At 44.2% G+C, this 19,368-nt stretch overlaps 1 non-coding gene across 1 annotated transcript; it reads right to left on the bottom strand.

The window, feature by feature from the left end:
* Nucleotides 1-11,620: 11,620 nt before the first annotated feature.
* trnah-gug (transfer RNA histidin (anticodon GUG)) lies at nucleotides 11,621-11,692 on the bottom strand. Its single transcript has one exon. It is a non-coding gene; the product is annotated as a tRNA-His (tRNA).
* Between the last annotated feature and the right edge of the window lie 7,676 nt (nucleotides 11,693-19,368).

The raw sequence follows: 19,368 nt of genomic DNA, 5'->3' as shown, positions 1-19,368 counted from the left end.
TTAGACTGACGCTAATCTAAAAAAACAACATCGCAGGCAAGAATGCCCTTAAGACATGATACATTGGCAAAGCTGAGCACAGGCGATAACAACGGAATGGGCGCTGCACATCAATCAACAGACAGGTGTGCCCCTTCCCAGTTGGAGAGCACTTCAATGATCCAGGACCTTCGATCTCGGATCTTCGGGTGACAATCCTCCAAGGCGGTCTTCGGAACAGGCAGCAGCTAAAAGTGCCCCCACAGAGACTGATAGCTAAATTCGGTACCCATGGTCATTGGGTTCATGTCACAGTACAGGTGATCCCATTGCCCTATCTACAAACAGAGACCCTCCTCCACACACACACACACACACACACACACACACACATATTTTCGTCTGTGGGGCGAATTTGTACTTGCAGAGTTACATTGTACTTTGCTGAAAAACTGCATGAATCCATGTAAGACTCTGGTAACTCATTTTTATAAATTAGAATCATTCTAAACATTATGGAACAGAGAGCAGCACAGGGGGGGCAGACACCAGTTGTTAAACTTCACCTGAGAATGAAACTTTAAAATAAAAAAGTTTTGCACTTTACATATGAAGGAAGTGAAGCTAACATGGATATTCTAACAGATCGGCGACTTAGCAAACAATCACGGTATTTTTCAATGTACAATTTCAGTTACATCACACTGGTAAACAGATGCTATAAATTCTGTGACTTACAACTGTGGACTCCACAATCACCTGATGAATGAGCAGTGGTCCGAAAGCTAGTACTTCCAATTAAACCTATTGAAATATAACCTGGGGTTGTATGATATTCAAATTTGCATAGCCCAGTCCAAAACCAGCATCTCCAAGTCATTCGATACGAGGTGCTCTGGCAACAGAACCAAACTTTCTGCATCCAACTTATTAAATCCTTGAAAATACCTATATGTTTCAATAAGGATCATTTTGTAGTACTGAGTCTGAGCAGGCAAAGGCAACTGATTTCAGCGTTTCTTCCCATTTGATTTCATCTCCGATATGAAATTCTCACTGACTCTGACAGAACTGTTACCTTTGCTGTTTTGTAATGTCAGGAACTCATGTTCAATTTAAGATTTCCATAAGGAACAACAATTTTTTTTCCCTGACTGGAAATCAACATTGGGAAATAGCAGTGAGACAGCTGCATTTCAGCACGTTCGCACCAAGGACGACATGTGCAATGCTTGGAACTTTTCTTGATGACTTTGTTTTTGCCGATTTTGTTCAGGTGAAAAATGACAGTTTTTGAGTTTTTAAAATGGTACTTCAGCCTATTGCATCATGATCAGTTATCAAACATCTGGCTTGGAAACACAGTTTCCAAACGTGAATCGTCGCCTGGTGTGTTCTAACATTGCAAGTCTTAGTTAAATTGTTATTCAATTTCTTAAGGGCTTGAGTGGAACAAAAAACATCTCTGTGAACTAACAGTTCTGAGGAGCAATTTGTCAGTTTTCCTCATGATGCTGCGGAAAATGTTTCTGCGCTGACATCTAAATTGATTTACCCTGTTTCTTCCTCACCTTCCTGGTAATGTTAAAGTTCGATGAATAAAACCTGGAATGAACGCCTGATCTCAGGAATAGTGGACATGTCTTTATTTTCCGGCAATCCCATTCATGAATGTCGCTGATACAGGAGATGCTACCGTCTTTACCCAATCCTGCCTACTTGTGTCTCCAGGACCTGAACAAAATAGCTGACCCTTCATCCGAGAATGACGGCCGTGTGGGAAAGCAGGCCATTCGGCCATTCCAGTCGACACCATCCCTCTGAAGCACATCCTATCAGACACACACTCCATACCTATTCCGTTCCCCTTCATTTCCCATGGCTGATCCCAGTAACCTGCACACCTTCAGACTGTGGGAGGAAACTCACACAAGCAAAGAGAGAATGTGCAAACTGCACACAGTCACACGAGACTGGGATCGAATCCATGTCTTCTGTGCAGCGAGACAGCAGCGAATCTGGAAGAACAACAAATGCTGTCCTGACCAGCGACATCCACACCCTGTGGGTATATCAGGAAGAATCAAAACACATTCACAACATGTACAACGGGAATTGCGTCTGCATGGACATGATTTGAACCAATCGTTCATCCTGGGTATATGCAAGGACACCGATATCACAGAGAAACCAGGGCAATGCGGGATTCAATTACCTGCTGAAGTGAAAAATCATCTACTCAGTCAAACTGCGGACAGACTATTCAACAATCCCGCGTGTGGGAAGGGCTCAATGAGCAGAAGAACCTCCAGAGTAACCAGCAAGATTACATACCTCAGAAGGAGATCAATTAAACTGTCAATGCTGCTGTTAATTCGAACCAGCTGCCGGTTTCATAGCGTCAAAGTCATAGACTCAAACAGCATGAAAACAGACCTTTCACTCCTACCAGCTCATACTGAACATAATGCCAAAATAAACGAGTCGCATCTGACGGTTCTTGTAACTGCTGAGGGTTAATAATGCTCTTGTGATATTATTACTGCATTGTTCATATGAATGTCCAGATATAATTCTGTGGACACGGGTTCAAACCCTGGCATGGCAGATGCTGGGATTTTATTTAAATAAATACCTAGAGTCGAATGATGATGCTGAATCAGTCGATCTGATTCATTAATGCCTGAGAGGGAAGGAAACTGTCATACCTATCTGGTCTGGCTGGGATGTGACTCCAGATCCATAATATCGTGGTTGATTCTGAACTTCGATCTGGGCAATAAATTATGTACTAGGCATGAATGAATAGATTTTGTTAATTCCACTGATACTTTCCAATTCATTTATCGATCCAAATATGCTGTAAATATTGTAAATGTACTTTCATTCATCACTGCCTCAGGAAGTGAATTGCACACATAAACCATCCTCTGTTTAAAAAAAGACTCTCATGTCTTATTTTAAATCCCTCCTTTCACTTTAAACATTTGCCTGCTCGTCTGGAAGTCCCTCCTCCTTGGAGAAAAGACAGTTACAGTTAACTCGAGCCGAACTCTCAATAATTTATAAATTTCTATCAGGTCGCCTTTCAAACTCCAGTGCTCGAGTGAAAATATTCTCAGCCTATCCAGACTTTCGTTATAACACAAACCTTTCCCACTAGCCATACGCTGGCATACCTGTTCAAAACCTACTCCAGCTGAATAATTTCCTTGCTATGACTGGGCGACAAGAACTGGACACAGTATTCCAGAAGAAGCATCACCCAATGTCCTATTCAACTTCAACATAACGGATGAACTCCTACGCTCAAAGGACTGAACAACGAAGGCAAGATGACATTTTTTTTTAACCATTCTGTCTATATATGAAGCAAACTAAAATGAATTATATACTTGCATTCCTGGCTTCCGTGTTGCACAACACGATGCAACGCCCAATCAGTAATTGTATAAGCCCTACTAATATTTGATGTAGCAAAATGCTATGCCTTCCATTTATCCAAATAGAACTTCATGTGACATTTTCAGCCCAAAGACGCAATGGATTAAGATCCTTCTGGAATCTTAGATCACCTTCTTTGGCGTCTCCAATTCTGCTGTCCTCTGCAAGCTTATGAACCATGGCTTCTATGAGTTCTATTGTTTACTCATATAGGTCAACGATTTTTAATTATTTGTCGTGGCCATCATTTAGCTGTTTGCAAATCAGGTAACAATTAGTCATGTCGTTAACCATGAGGAAGAAAGCCGTAGACTGCAGGGAGATTGGAAACAATTGGCAAGAAAATGTGCTGAAAGGAATTCAATCCAGTGAAGTGGGTGATAATGAATTTGAGGACGCACAATGAGAAAAGTGTGAATATCGAGTGGTTTAAGGTAATAAAAGAGATATTGGAGTAGACATTCACGAATGTTTGAATGTGATTGGAAAAGGGATCAAGTGGTCTCGATGGGTTGGAGATACTTTCTGGTCTTGACCGCAGGTGGGAATGAAAGAGCAGGGAAATGATGCTGGAACTTCAGCAACTGCCTATTCAAGATCAATAGACATGGGAATCAGATGGACGGAAGTGCGTACTGCAGGTGCTGGAAATCAGAATCAAGATTAGAGTGGTGCTGAAGAAGCACAGCAGGTCAGGCAGCATCCGAGTTGCAGAAAAAAAATAACGTTTTGGGCAAACGCCCTTCATCAGGAATAAAGCTGTGAGCCTCGAGGGTGGAGAGATAAACGGGAATACTGGGTCTGGGAAGAATTGAGCTGAGAGTGCAAGAAGTGCACAGAGATGGGGTTAAAGGTGATAGGTCGGAGAAGAGGGTGGAGCGGATAGGTGGAAAGGGAGATAGACAGGTGGGGCAGGTCAGTAGGATGGTGCCAAGTTAGAAAGTTGGAACTCGGATAAAGTGGCCGTGGGGAGATGAGGAAACTGGTGAAGACCACGTTGATGCCCTGGGGTTGAGGGCCCCAAGGTGGAAGATCTGGCGTCTGGTGGTGAGGGAATGGCGGTGGAGAAAACCCAGGAACTGCATGTCCTTGGGAGAGTCGGAGGGGGAGGGTGTGGTAATTGATGTTTTTGGTCATGGGGGTTTGGAGTTGAATGTTGCGGGTGCCCTGGAAATGTTCTCTGAAGCGCTTTCCGAGAATGTGTCTGTTTGCGCCAATGTAGAGGAGACCGCATCGCAAGCAACAAATGCAATAAATGACATGTGTGGAAATGCACATGCACATTTGATGGATGTGGAAGGCTCATTGGAGCTTTGGAAGGATGTGAGAGGGAAGATGTGGGTGCAGGTTTTGCAATTCCTGTAGTGGCAGGGGAAGGTGCCGCGAGCGGAGGTTGGGTCATTGGATGGCGAGGAATTGACGAGGTAGTCGTGGTGGAAACAGTCTTTGTGAAAAGTGGATGGGGTGGGGAGGGAAATATAAGTTTCCCTGTCACTGCAGGAATTGCAAAACCTGCACCCACATCTACCTCCTCACCTCTGTCCAAGGCTCTAATGGAGGCTTCCACATCCATCAAAGTTTCTCCTGCACTTCCACACATGTAATTTCTTGTATACGTTCCTCCCGATGCGGTCTCCTCTGAGTTGGAGAGAGGAGATGTGTTCTCACACAACACTTCAGAGGATATCTACAGGATACCCACAAGAATCGACCCCAGTGCCCCTTGGGGAAACATTTCATCTACCCCTCCCACTCTCCCGAGGACATGCAGGTCCTGGGCCTCCTGTATCGCCACTGCCTCACGACGCGATGCCTGGAGGAAGCAAACCTCATCATCCGCCTCGGGACCCTTCAACCCCAAGGCATCAATTTGGACTTCACCCGTTGCCTCATTTCCCCTCCCCCGACCTTACACCAGTTCCCACCTTCCAGCTCAAGACCGTCCGCCTGACGTCTCCCATCTGTGCATCTTCATTCCCACCTATCGACTCCACCTACTTCTCTGACATTTCATGCTCCCAGTCTCATTCCTGATGAAGGGCTTTTGCCTGAAACGTCCATTTTTCCTGCTCCTCAGATGCTGCCAGACCTGCTGTGCTTCTCCAACACCACTCTAATCTGGAGGGGAGTCAGTTGATTGAGAGGGTTTTCGGGTATTTTCTATTGTTGACCACAGGCTGTGGATGATAGCAGAACTTTAGCAACCACCAGTTTAGGGAACAGCTAAAGGACTGAGCACAAGTGTGGTCACCGCATAAATCAACATTTTTCTTAAATTTCTACGATAAAAGATGGAAGGCTGAAGTATGCAACTTTGCCCATCAAGACCGTTTCACCAATGAGTTTCTCACTGATTCCTTTCCAAGTCAGGGTGCTATGGGCCTTGGAGGGTAACTTGAAAATGGTGGCGTTTCGTTGCATGTTCTAATCTTGTCCTTATAGTCAGTACAACTGTTGAGCTTTGAAGGTTGTCAGAAATGCCCGAAAGACTTACTCCAGTGCATCTTATAGTTGGTGAACTCTGCTGCAATTGCGCCTTGGTGGAAACAGGCCCTTCGGTCCAACAAGTCCACACCGGCCCGCCGAAGCGTAACCCATCCATACCCCTACATCTACATTTACCCAACACTATGGGCAATTTAGCATGGCCAATTCACCTGGCCTGCACATCTTTGGACTGTGGGAGGAAACCGGAGCACCCGGAGGAAACCCACGCAGACACGGGGAGAACGTGCAAACTCCACACAGACAGTCGCCTGAGGCGGGAGTTGAACCCGGGTCTCAGGCGCTGTGAGGGAGCAGCGCTAACCACTGTGCCACCGTGCCGCCCACAACACCGTGCCGTGTTGTTGAAGTTATACCTATCTAGGCAAATGGAGAGAGTTATATTCCACTTCTCATTTGTGCCTTGCAAACGATGTAGGATTCACGGAACAATGAGTTGAGTTTATCATCAAAAAATGTCTCAAGAACAACTTGTTGTTGTCAAAGTGTTTATGTAGCCAGTTTTGATAAGTTTTTCCCCCGAAATAATCGCTCTATGGACGATTACATGGGGTAATTTGTTTACAGTAAAGTTATTGAATGTCAATGAGATATGATTAGATTCTCATTTGTCAGAGTGATACTTACTCTATTTCGTCCTTGTGTGGACAACTCTGATTCCAGTGGCTGTCTAATTTCAAGATACAATTCCCGTCTGTGCTTGAAATTTCAACCGTTTCTTCACATAAATGTCTCCACCTGCCTTAACAATATGTAGGGTCGCTGCAGGGGACAGCAGAGATTAATGAACATGTTCTCAACACTGGAGAAAATGGAGCTTCGTGGAATGATTGCTCAGGCTGGGATTATTCTCCTTGAAACAAAGGAGACGGAGGAGAGCTCTATAATAACATAGTAACATTTATAAACGTTCAATATTCATGGGATCTTGACAGGGTAGATACGGGCAGGTGGTTCACCCTCTGATATGAGGAGAGCACCAGAGGACATGAACTCAGAATTAGATGTTGCCCATTTAATTCAGAAATGAGGAGTAATTTCTTTGCTCAGGGGCCAGTGGATCCGTTGAACACCTTGCCGAAATTGTTGTTGAGGCTGAGTTGTTGTGTATTTTCAAACTGTGCCAGACAGATATTTAACCAGAAAGATGATGAAGCTTTGTCGAGGCAATGCTGGAGAATGGAGTTCAGGATTATCAGATCAGCCATGAGTTCGTTGAATGGTGGAGCAGACTTGATGGGATGAATGGCCGATTTCCAATCCTACATCATTTGGTCTAACGCCCTATTTTATTGATATCTTTAGAATTCTGAGGGATGGGATGAAGTGATAGAAAAGGTTTCTCAAACTGATCAGACAGATCAGGAACTTAGCTCATAAGTTCATGATCAAGAAATGTGCTGTGGCCTGGATACAACAAATGGCACTGGGCACACCACAAATGGGTATGTGCAGATGTTGTGATTGCTGAAGAAAATTGGTGGATCTAATATTGTTGCCAACTTGGTGATCACGCTGGATGATGGATCGCGGTATGATTCACACTGCAAAAGATTGTGAACGAATGAAACATTCGTTTCATTGGAAAGATTTTCTGCGGTTTCAATTCAATTGACTGTTTAAAATACTGATCAGAACTTTGTGTGGAGTATTACATTAAAATTCACAATCCCACTGGATAAACTATTGCACCCGATCTCTCCTTATTTGTTCCCCTTTCATTCGATGTAAATTCATAGAAAGTCAAGATGGAATGAAAGGACGAAAGAAACGTTGCCCTCCTTTTCATTATCCCAATGTAACATACAACAGAAAAAAATTGCTTTACTTCGACTTTGATGAGGTACCAATTTATCACAAATCTCCGGTGCAATGAAGGACAAAAGCAAGATTCTCCATCCAATGTATCCTAAAGATGCGAGGCACAAAGGGAAACCACAGCTGCGTTTCATAGAAGTAACAGCCAGAGAAGGGTTCAAATCCACACATGCGCAATGGAAGAGAACCCATCGCCTGAACCCCTGGGAGACTTCAGCCCACTGTAAAGGGGCTCAAATGTGACCCCGTCAAGATTACATATGGTGCTCCTAGGCGGTAGGAAATTACCTGAGCGGAATCGAATCCACACCATTATCTTTCTGCTTTCGACGGAATAATAATACCTGCAAAATCCAAGAGATTCACCATGTCCTTGGAAGGAATACCTTGTCCTTGATTTATTCCGAGTCGGAACTGTCTCAGAACGAACCAGCAAACATGAAATTCCCGTCACATTCACACGCACATTTAGTCTTGACGCATAATTTCTTCAGACAGTTTCTCTCTCACGTGAAGAAGTATGTACGGAGTGAGAAGTGAAGGTGATGTTTTAGCTTGATGGGCTTTCTCATATGGCTGAACCTGAACTGGGTAAAATTCCCAGAATGCAGTTTTGTTCGTTTCGTTTTATTAATGTTGCTGCAACTTCACTCTGTTCATTCCAATGATCGGAAGTGAATTGGATTTATATGATTGGAACGCTCAATATTGTGTTCAATTTTGTTCGGAATTTATTTCAGCTTAAAGGAAATACTGATGAGAAAAACAGAAGGTTAAACGACAAAACAAGATGCCAGTTTTGATGCTCAGTTACTTTGGTAGATTTCAGTGGGTATCAAATGAACCCAACATCATGGCGATCGTCCTCCCAACTTTAAGGCATGGGGTTAAAGCAGGAAATCGATCTCTAAGAGACTGGTCACGTCCTATTCATTATGAAATGGCTTGCCTTGACAATATGCCAAATCTGCTCAGTTCCATTTATAAAGCTTCATATGGAATATTAATAGAAATCGTTCTAAACTCTGAGGTTTTTTGCTGAATCTTACTCAGCTGCAGACGTTTCTGATATTTCTTTGCATCTGAAGTCGTCCAAATTAGATACTGTTTCCTCGCACCTTCCACCCCCCACACCCCACTTTTACACTTTCACCTGGCCGCAGGCTGTGTCTCTCCTGGTGAAACTCATTGTTTGTGTGTCTCGAAATGTGCCTTTCCAAATATTTTGGAAACGGATTCTCAGAGTGACAGAAATTCTGCTCCCATCATTTATTTGTCCTACATCGATGGTTTTAAAAGCCTGACATTCAGAAATATACGAACTTGAAAGAGTGAATTTTCCATATGTTGACTCTGTCCAAACCTCAATTACGCTGGAAAAATTCCATTCGGTTTTCCTTGGTTCAGGGTCAAATTTTCCAAAACACAAATAAATAAAACTCCATCCCCAATAAATGCCGTCAGCATCGTCTCTAATGTCTTAGCGGCCCAGTAAACGCTGGCAGTGTCCTCTCTGATAGAATCACAGATTTCCGACAATGCAGAAAGTGCAGTTCAGTCAATCAGGTCGGTAGGGAAATTCTGAACAGCATCTCAATAAGACCTAGCTCCCATCTCTATCCCCGCAGGCCTCTGGCTTGTGATTTCAAATATACCTGCTGGAATAAAACCTGGCATCGTGTGACTGCTGACCTGATCACTGCGTTCCCCATGGCTAACTCACTTAACTTACTGAATTCACTCCCTGGACACATCAGCGCAATTTAACAGGCCAACCCACCTAACCTACAGACTTAAGAGCAGTGCGAACCACTGAACAAATGTACCATCACATTGAACACTATCTGTATCATGTGTAATGGCTTTTCACACTGGCAGCTCCGCCGAGTGAAAGCAAACTGCGCCCACAAACCCGAATTCAATGCATCCAACGCGGTTCTACGCTGTACAACCTCAGTGGTTCTGCAGGAAATGTTTCTGCACTCAGATCTGAATGGGTTTATTCTGCTTTCTTCCTCAGATTCCTGCTTTAAATAAACATATCAGTTAGAAACTACTCTATTTCATGGTTTTCATTGCAACACAAACACAATGTGCAGTTGGCTGCAGTTATGTGTTTGCACTTTCACTGACACTCTCTCTCCCCAGGAGCTGTAGTCCTTCCCCACGCTGATTCAGACAGCACTGTCCTTCCTGTGACATGTCCCATCGAGAATGGAAAGCCAGGCATGAATAACCTTCACTGGGGAACAGAGCGACAGGCTTAAAACATTCACGATGCCCCCAGCGGAGAATTGAGCCCTGTGACAGGAGGGGACACTAACCACTATACTGTGGAGGATATCAACATCGAAGGAGACCCTTCAGCCTGTTGTGGCCGCACTTGTCCAACACAACTGCTTGAAGACCTGAATCAAGTTCCATCGTTTAGCACATAATCTTATATGTTTTGGCTTCACAAATTAACATCTCAATTCTTTTAAAGGTTAGAATGATTTCCGCCTCTCTGACCCTTTCCGCAAATCTACTCAAACCTTTCTGCCTTTTCCCAACATCTCTTGGCCCCGGTGTTCAATCCCTCCATCAATAACAATGGCTTCTTTCGGTCAATCCTATCCATATTCCTCAGTATTTATTACATCTCAGTCATGTCTTCTCCAATCTCCTCTGCTCGGCGACAAACAACCCCAGTCTGTCCAATCTCTCCTCACAACTGAAACTCTTCAGCCCAGACAATATCCCAGTGAATCTCTACTGCAACGTTCCCAGTGCGATCACATCCATGCAGTACTCTGAATTGCAGAAGTGCACACAGTAATCTAGCTAGGGCCAAATGGACTTTTTTTTCTATTCTGTTACATTATGAGGGCGCCGCTGGCTCGGCAGTATTGATTGCTATCCCGAATTGCACAGCGGGTAGTTGAGACTCAACCATCTTGTAGTGAGTCTTGAGTTACATGGAGGCCCGAGCAGGTAAGAATGGCAGTTTCATTCCTTAAATGACGTCCGATTGTTTTGTTTTCTTTTCAACAATTGAACATGGATATATAGGAGTTATTAGATTCATAATTCCAGATATTTATTGAATCCCAATTCTACCACCTAGCATGGTCGGAGTCAAACCCAGGTCCGTGGTGTCTGAATTAACAGTTCAGTGTTCAGTGGTAATAGCGCTTGGCCATTGCAGAAAAGTAGTGAAACTGATCTTATCCAATTAACTCGCTTTTCCCCGAAACTGTTCTGTGCCATTTTCCTGAGCTGGAGTACCCCCCACTCCCCCCCGCCCCCCACCCCCCACCCCCCCACCCCCCCACCCCCCTACCCCCCAATAATATCTGGTCGATATCAGTAAAAGATGCTACATGAGTACTGATCTCACAATAGTGGTAACCAAATGGATCAATGCAGGTCCCGATGGTGGGGTTGGGGAACGTTCACCCAGCAACAGTGACCACAGCCACACAGTCTAATCGGTATCAATGTGAGAGTCTGTATTAGATTCTGCAATGCCTTACTGAAAAAGGAAATGACTCCGCAAACACATGATGAAAGAACAGCTCTCCGAAAGCTAGTGCTTCAATAAAACCTGTAAGACCATAACCTGGTGTTGGGTGATATTTAACTTTGTACTCCATAGTCCAACACCGGCATCTCCAAATTAATGAGGTGGGGGTATGGGATGGAAAGTTCGGTTAGTGATCGTTGGAGGGAAGAAATCTCTGAGAACAGGTGGATTTGAATTCTGACAAATGAAACAGAGAGATGTGAGCGAGCAGAGCTTGAAGGAAAAAAAATCACCTTGGAGAAAATCAAAACTTTAAAACAACTGATCCCTTTGTGTTTAACAAAAGCCTGGGACACATAGAGCAATTACTGCCGTGACTCGGATTCGAACCGAGGTTGCTGCGGCCACAACGCAGAGTACTAACCACTATACGATCACGGCAAACCACAGACAAACACGCTAAACGGTCATAACAAGCAAAGTATCATAAGAAATATAAGGCAGAGCAACAAATACACAATATCAGTGCTGAGCGAACAGTGGCAGATGTGTGGGAACTCAGAATGGGCTGACCGTTTAACATCGGTTCCCCCAGTGGCTGTGGTGATTCCATCATTAATGTGTTGAAGGCTGAGACAAATAGATTTCTCCAAAACATGACATACTCCGGGGACAGTGCAGCTTTTGTTACCTGCACATCCACATTTCATTTAATGCATCAGTTGCTCCCGGTGCAGTCTCCTGTACATTGGGGAGACTGGGCGCCTCCTACCAGAGTGCTTTATGGAACATTTCTGGGACAACCGCACCAATCAACCATACCACCCCGTGGCCCAACATTTCAACTCTCTCTCCAACTCTGCCCAAGACATGGAGGTCCTGGGCCTCCTTCACAGCCGCTCCTTCACCACCAGACACCTGGAAGAAGAACGCCTCATTTTCCGCCTCGGAACACTTCAACCCCAGGGCATCAATGTGGACTTCAACAGTTTCCTCCTTTCCCCTTCCCTCACCTCACCCCATTTCCAAACTTCCAGCTTAGCACTGTCCCCATGACTTGTCCTGACTTGTTCTACCTGCCTATCTTCTATTCCACCTATCCATTCCACCCTCCCTCCCGACCTATCACCTTCATCCCCTCCCCCACTTAACTATTGTACTCTATGCTACTTTTTCCCCACCCCCACCCTCCTCTCACTTATATATCCACTCTTCAGGCTCTCTGCCTGTATTCTTGTTGAAGAGCTTTTGCCCGAAACGGTGATTTTACTGCTCCTCGGATGCTGCCTGAACTGCTGTGCTCTTCCAGCACCACTAATCCAGAATCTGTTTTCCAGCATCTGCAGTCATTGTTTTTACCAAGCTTTTGTTGAAATGTATACTTCAATAACAATGCAGTTTAACATCGGCTACTTCTCGAGTTTCCCGACACAAGGCAGTAACCACTGCTGCCACATAGTCCCAGTTCCTAGCCCCAGAATCAGAGGAACTGAGTGGCGCAGTCGCGAATAACCAATTTGAAATCGAGATGGGAATGAGGTCGCAGAGATACTCGATGGCTCAAGTGACGCAACCGGAGAATGTACGGTATTTCTCTGATGGTTTACAGGCGCAAGCAATTCCAAGGTTGGGAGTGCTTCTGGTCAAAGGCGGGGTAGAAGGGAACATTTGTTCCCGTTTATAATAACAGCAATCTGCAGTGCATCTTACTGAGACAGCTGAGTGCCACAGCTGGAGCGTGGGCAGCTGGTTTGAAGTTTAATTTTGCTTCAGTATCACCCAATTCCCTGGAATGAATTGCTTTCACCATTTTTATTTCAAATTGTTTGATATCTCCCTGCAGTCTGCGGCTTTCTTCCTCATGGTTAATGGTATGGCTAACTGTTGTATGATCTGCACACTGCTAAATCACGGCCACTACAAGTAAATATGAATCATTGATCTATATGAGAAAACAGTGGAACTCACAGCAGGCATGCAGCGTAGGTTTGCAAGCGACGCCATAATTGTAGACAGTGAGGAATATGATCTAAGTTTCAAAAGAATCTTAATCCAATGAATCGTTGGACTGAAAAATGTAACATTGAGTTCAATCTGGATGAATGGAAGGTATTGCATTTTGGTACAACAAAAAGAGTATGGCTTTGCCTATGTTGGAGAACAGGGAAGCTCGGTGTGCAGGTACATAATTCCTCGTAATTTGCATTACCAACAGACAAGATGGTTCAAAGGCATTTAACATACTTCCCTTCATTGCTCAGTCCTTTGTGTATAGGAGTTGGGACGTTATGTTGACGTTTTGCAGGACATTGATGAGGCCTCTTCTGGAATATTATTTCCAGTTCTGGTCGCCCAGTTGTAGGAATGATATTATTCAGCTGGCGTAGGTTCACAAAAGGTATACATGCTTGTTGCCTGTGGAAGGTTTGAGTTCTAATGAAAGGCTGGATAGGCTGAGACTATTTTCAGATTCGATATCGGGGTGCTGGCAAACCACATCAGGTAAGGCACTATCCCAGGAGCAGGAGAATCAATTTTTTTTCGCGCAAGTGTCCTTCACCAGGCTCTTCCCCGAAATGTCGATTCTCCTGCTCCTCAAATGCTGCCTGATCTGCTATGCTTTCTCAGCACAACACTCTTGACTCTGATCTCTCATCTGCAGTTCTCACTTTCTCCTAGTTGAGAGTGTTTTCACTCTGGGTTAGGGTTTTGAGCGGCGACCTGTCAGAAGTTTATGAATTATTGAGTGGGAAGTTTAGAGTTAACGATAGCGGCCTTTTCCCAGGAGGGGGATTTCAAGACGAGAGGGCATATGTTTAAGATGAAAAGAGAGATTTTTTTAAAAAAAAGACATAAGGCATTTTTTTAGGGACGGTGTTTTACGTGTGGGTATGTTTGCAACATTTAATGGACAATTAATTCCAAACATGAATGGGAAAGTGGGATTTTTAAAATAAATTTATTCATGCCTAGTGCATCAGTTATTTCCCAGAGGGCATTTAAGAGTCAACCACGGTATTATCCATCTGGAGTCTCCTGTGGGACAGAGCAGATGAATATGGCAGGATGCTTACCGAACTGGCATGAGTGAATCAGATGGGATTTTCCACACAACAGATTCAGGTCATCACGAGACTCTTCAACTCCAGGTGCTTATTGAATTCAAACTCCACTACCTGTCATGACAGGACCTGAACCCCTTGTCCCCAAAATATTACCTGGGTTTTGGATTAACAACACAGTAATAAAACTACAAGGGCATTATCACCACTCAGCGGGTACAGGAGGAGGCAGACGGGAATGGGTTAGTTTGGCAGTATATTCAACATGGATCGGTTAGACTGACAGGCCTGTTTTCATGTTGTATGACTCTGACTGACACTATGGAGCAGGCAGCTGGTTGGGATTAACAGCAGCATTAACAGCATAACCGATCACCTGATGGGATATGTAATCCTGCTGGAGGCTCCGAGGTTGTTTTGCTCAGTCATCCCTTCCTACACGCGGGACTGGTGAACGGTCTCTCCCCAGTGTTCCTATTAAATGAGTTTCCATTTCCGCGGTTAATTGATTCCCTTCCAACAGATCCCACATTGCCCTGCTTTCTCTGTGGTATCAGTGTCCTTTGTTCCACACAGGGTGAATGATCGTTTCAAATTGTGTCCACACAGATACAAACATTTCATGTTGTGAATGTCTTTTCATTCTTCCTCATTCACCAACAGGGTGTGAGTATGACTGGTCTGAACAATATTCATTCTTTGCCCCTCGTTCGTTGCTGTCTGGCGACACCACAAACCCGGGTTGTGATCCCAGCCTCGGGTGTCTGTCTGTGGGCACTCTACACATTCTCTGTATGTTTGCGCTTTTATTTCTCCCTCAGACCAAAGATGTACCAGTTACAGGGATCAACAATGGGAAATGCAGGCTTATGGGACAGAGAATACCGTGGGGTCTGGTGGGATGCGCTTCTGATGTACGGTGTGGAATGGAAGGGCCGATTAGACTGCTTCCCCAGACTGTGGAGATTCTTGAATTAAGGGTCAGCTCATGTTTTTCTGGTCCTGGAGTCTCTCGTGGGCATGACTGGGTGAAGATGGTTGAATGCCCTGCATAAGGGTCATGAATGAATGGGATTGCAGGAAATTAAAGTCATGATCTCTGTTCTTGAGGTCAGGCTTGTATTTCATGTTTTATTCGTCGAACGTAAACATCACCGTTTCCATGTCCCAACCCCCAAGGATGACTAGTTTAAAATATCGCCCCAACACCACCTTCTCCAGGTTGAAGTCTTGACTGTGGAAGAAGCTGATACTGAGCTGATGCGAGCAAATGTAGCTGTCACCGCCAGTGTCGGAAAGACAGATCAAAATAGCAAAATCATCTTTTAAACCCACCACTGCAAAGTTCAGGGCTCAACACTCTCCACTCGTGCCACTCAGCTGTCTTAGAAAAATGAACCGGAAATCGCTATGATAGTATAAACGGGGACAACCATTCCCTTGAGCAGGAGCACACTCAACCGATGAATTTTTGCGCCCCTATACCATCACAGAAGGACAGGACGCTCACCAGTTTCATCACAGGAGTCAGAGAATAACTCTGTGCATACATTCCCATCCCCATTTCCGTTTCGGTCTGGGCGGCTGTGCCGATGTTAAGCTAAAATGCTGTTGAAGCATACATTTCAACAATATCCTGTACTGTCCCCCGAGTCTTTGATGTTTTGTCGAAATCGATCAATCTCAGCTTTCAACATTCTCATTCAAGGGACCTCCACAGCCTCTGAGGACATCAAACTGAAAGATTCAGCTCATTCTCAGTTCCCACATGTCTGTCACTGTTCCCTGCGTACTGATATTGAACATGTGCTGTTCTTCCGAACATTTCCTCTGCTCGTATACTTATTGCTGCTTGCAAGCATCCTGTTCTGTGGTTACTGTGATCGTGGTTGTCGGTATTTTGAATTGTGACCACAGCAACCTCGATTTGAAACCAAATCACGGCACTTAGTATTCTCTCCGTTGTCCTTTTTGTGACAAATGCTAAGAAATTAATCGCTTTACCTTCAAATTCCGCTCTCTTGCATCTCTGCGTTTCATATATCAGGGTTCAAACACACCCGTTGTCGGAGATTCCTCTCCTTCCCACGATCATTCAACCTCGTTTCCGTCCCTCCCCCCATTTCTCTGAGGCAATGCACAATCTATCACTCTCTTTCACATTCATACTGTTCTGTCTGTGCTGCTGCTGCGGTCACTGTTGTTGGGTGAACGTGCCCCAGTCCCACCATCGGAACCTTCAAACAAGTCGATGCATTTGGATCCCGCGGTTGTGAAATCAATCCCCATGTCGCAACATTTACTGACATAGGCCAGAGACAATTGGAGCGTCAGGCTCATGGAAAATACGCAGGGCAGTTTGGGTGCAAAGACATTTTATTTGAAAAGATCAGCTTTTGTGGCTTTCTGCGTTAGTCTTGTGGTAATTTCATCGGACTGATAATCCAGAGACCGAGATAATAGTCTGGGTACTCGGGCTTGAATCCCACCATGCCATGATTGTCAAATTTGGATTCAAAAAATATCTGCAAGGAAGAATCTAATGACTACTATAGATCCATTGACAATTGTTGAAAAAAAAATCTGTTTCACTGATGTCATTTCGGGATGGAATTTGCTATCCTGACTTGGTCTGGGCTGCATGTGACTTCAGACTCACAGCAATATGGTTGAGTCTCAACTGCCCTCTGGGCAATTCGGAATGGGTAATAAATTCTGCTTCGCCAGAATCGCCCTCACACTAATCCAAAAATTTTAAAGCAAATTCTCATTAGGCTTAAACAAGTGTGTTGTGTGCAGTTTTGCAAGTCACATTATAGCAGGGATGTGATCACACTGAGAAAATTGCAGGAGATATTTCCCGGGATACTGTTTGGGCTGAAGAGTTTCAGTTGTGAAGAAAGACAGGACAGAGTGGAGTGTTTGTCGCAGTGTAAAGGAGATGTGGACAAAACATGATTGAGTTAGGGTATGGACAGGGTTGACTGAACGTGTTTCCTATTGATGGAGGGATCAATCAGCAAGGGCCAGAGATTTAAAAAGAAAGACAGAAAGGTTTGAGAAGATGTGCGAAAAAACTTTATCAGCCAGTGGGTGATTGGAGTTTGGAATACACTGCCTGCATTTTTCAAAGCGGCAGAATCCTTTCTAACCTGAATAAAAGTCAGATGCGAACTTTTGATACCAAGGCATATAAAGCTGTGGCGTTAGCATTGTGAAATGGGATTCAGTTCATTAGGCAGTTGTTTTTATCAAGTGTGGCCACATTTAGATGAAGGCCTTCCTTTGACATTCTTGTCCTCAGTAGTATAATGGTGAATGTCCCCGCCTGACACAGGGATCAATTTTCTGCTGGGGACAATGTAACATTTTTAAATTGTCGCTCCATTCCCAAATGTGGGTATTGATACCTGTCCATCCATTCTCGATGGGGCATGTCACAGGAAGGACTGTGCTGCCTGAATAAAGTTGGGGAAGCTGAAAATGTGTTGCTGGAAAAGCGCAGCAGGTCAGGCAGCATCCAAGGAACAGGAGAATCGCCGTTTCGGGTATAAGCCCTTCTTCAGGTATCCTGATTCCTGAAGACGAGCTTATGCCCGAAACGTCGATTCTCCTGTTCCTTGGATGCTGTCTGACCTGCTGCGCCTTTCCAGCAACACATTTTCAGCTCTGATCTCCAGCATCTGCAGTCCTCACTTTCTCCTTAAAGGTGGGGAAGGACTCTCAGGGAGGCAGAGTGTCAGTGAACGGCCAAACACGTGACTTCTGCAAACTTCACCTTGTGCCTGTGCTGGAATGAAAAGCATTTGACAGACTTGTTCCGGATTGAAGTGTTTCCTAGAAGCAGGAAGCTGAGGAAGAAACAACATAAACACATTCAAATATGAGTGCAGAAACATTTCCCGCAGCGCGAATGAAATTGTAAATTTCAGAGTTGAGTTTCCATACATTGAATTTGAGTTCATTTGTTTTGATGAGGCTGTTACCAGGTAGAAAACCATTAAAAAATGATACAGCATTTGCCCAGTATGATGCAACATTGTCTCAGTAATTCGCATTGCTGTTCAGAGGGAGGGTTAGGTTGATTGGCAAAGTTAAATTGCCCTCTCGTGTCCAGGGAGTGAATTAAGTAAATTAGGTGAATTAGGCGTGGGTAACGTGGGGATGAGGTTAGAAGTCACATGACGTCAGGTTATACTCCAACAGGTTTATTTGAAATCATATGGGGGAGGGATTCCCCTTCTTCAGGTGAAATTTAAGGAAATAGGGAGGGGAGCTAGGTCTGGGAGAGATGCTCTTCAGAGATTCGACACCGGCTCGATTGACTGAAATGCTCTTTCTACACTAGGATTCCTTGATTCTATGAATTGATAATGACGGTGTTTACTGGGGTGGAAAGCCATTAGAGAAGATGCTGATGGGGGTGTACTGAGGATGAGATTTTATTCACTTGTCTTCTTGGAAAATTGAGAACAGTTATCCCTGAACCAAGGAAAACTTCATGGGATTTTTTCAGGTTATGAAATGTTTGAACAGACTAAATAGGTGGAAAATTCCCTCTTTCAAGTAAGTCAACATCTAGATGACAGGCTTTCAATACCTTTGATAAAACCTTGGAAGGACAAAGAAATGATGAGAACAGATTCGCTATCACTGCAAGAATCTGTTTTTCAAAATATTTGGAAAGGCACAATTGGTGACTTACAAGGAATAAATTTCACAAGGAGAGAGACAGCGTGTGGCTAGGTAAAGGTGCAGAGGTGGATTGTAGTCGGTCGGAAGTTGCGGGAAACAATGTCGAAGTTGGTTGACTTTAAATGTAAAGAAATTTCTTTAATGTGTGCAAAAGTGAATAAGATTCGCTTCCAAAACTCTGCATTTTGAAAGATTTGGCATACTATTCCACCTAAAACATTGTAAATGGAACTGAGTGGATTTTTATTTATTGTGAACGGAAGATCACAATAATGAGTAATGAGTAGGAAGTGACCAGTTGCTTGGAAATCGACTTCCTGCTTTCATCACATGCGTTAAAGATGTGAGAACAAACACCAT

This window comes from Chiloscyllium punctatum, chromosome 18, assembly GCF_047496795.1.
Source record: "Chiloscyllium punctatum isolate Juve2018m chromosome 18, sChiPun1.3, whole genome shotgun sequence".
In the NCBI taxonomy this organism is placed as follows: Eukaryota; Metazoa; Chordata; class Chondrichthyes; order Orectolobiformes; family Hemiscylliidae; genus Chiloscyllium; species Chiloscyllium punctatum.
This window is presented reverse-complemented; position numbering and strand designations above follow the sequence as displayed.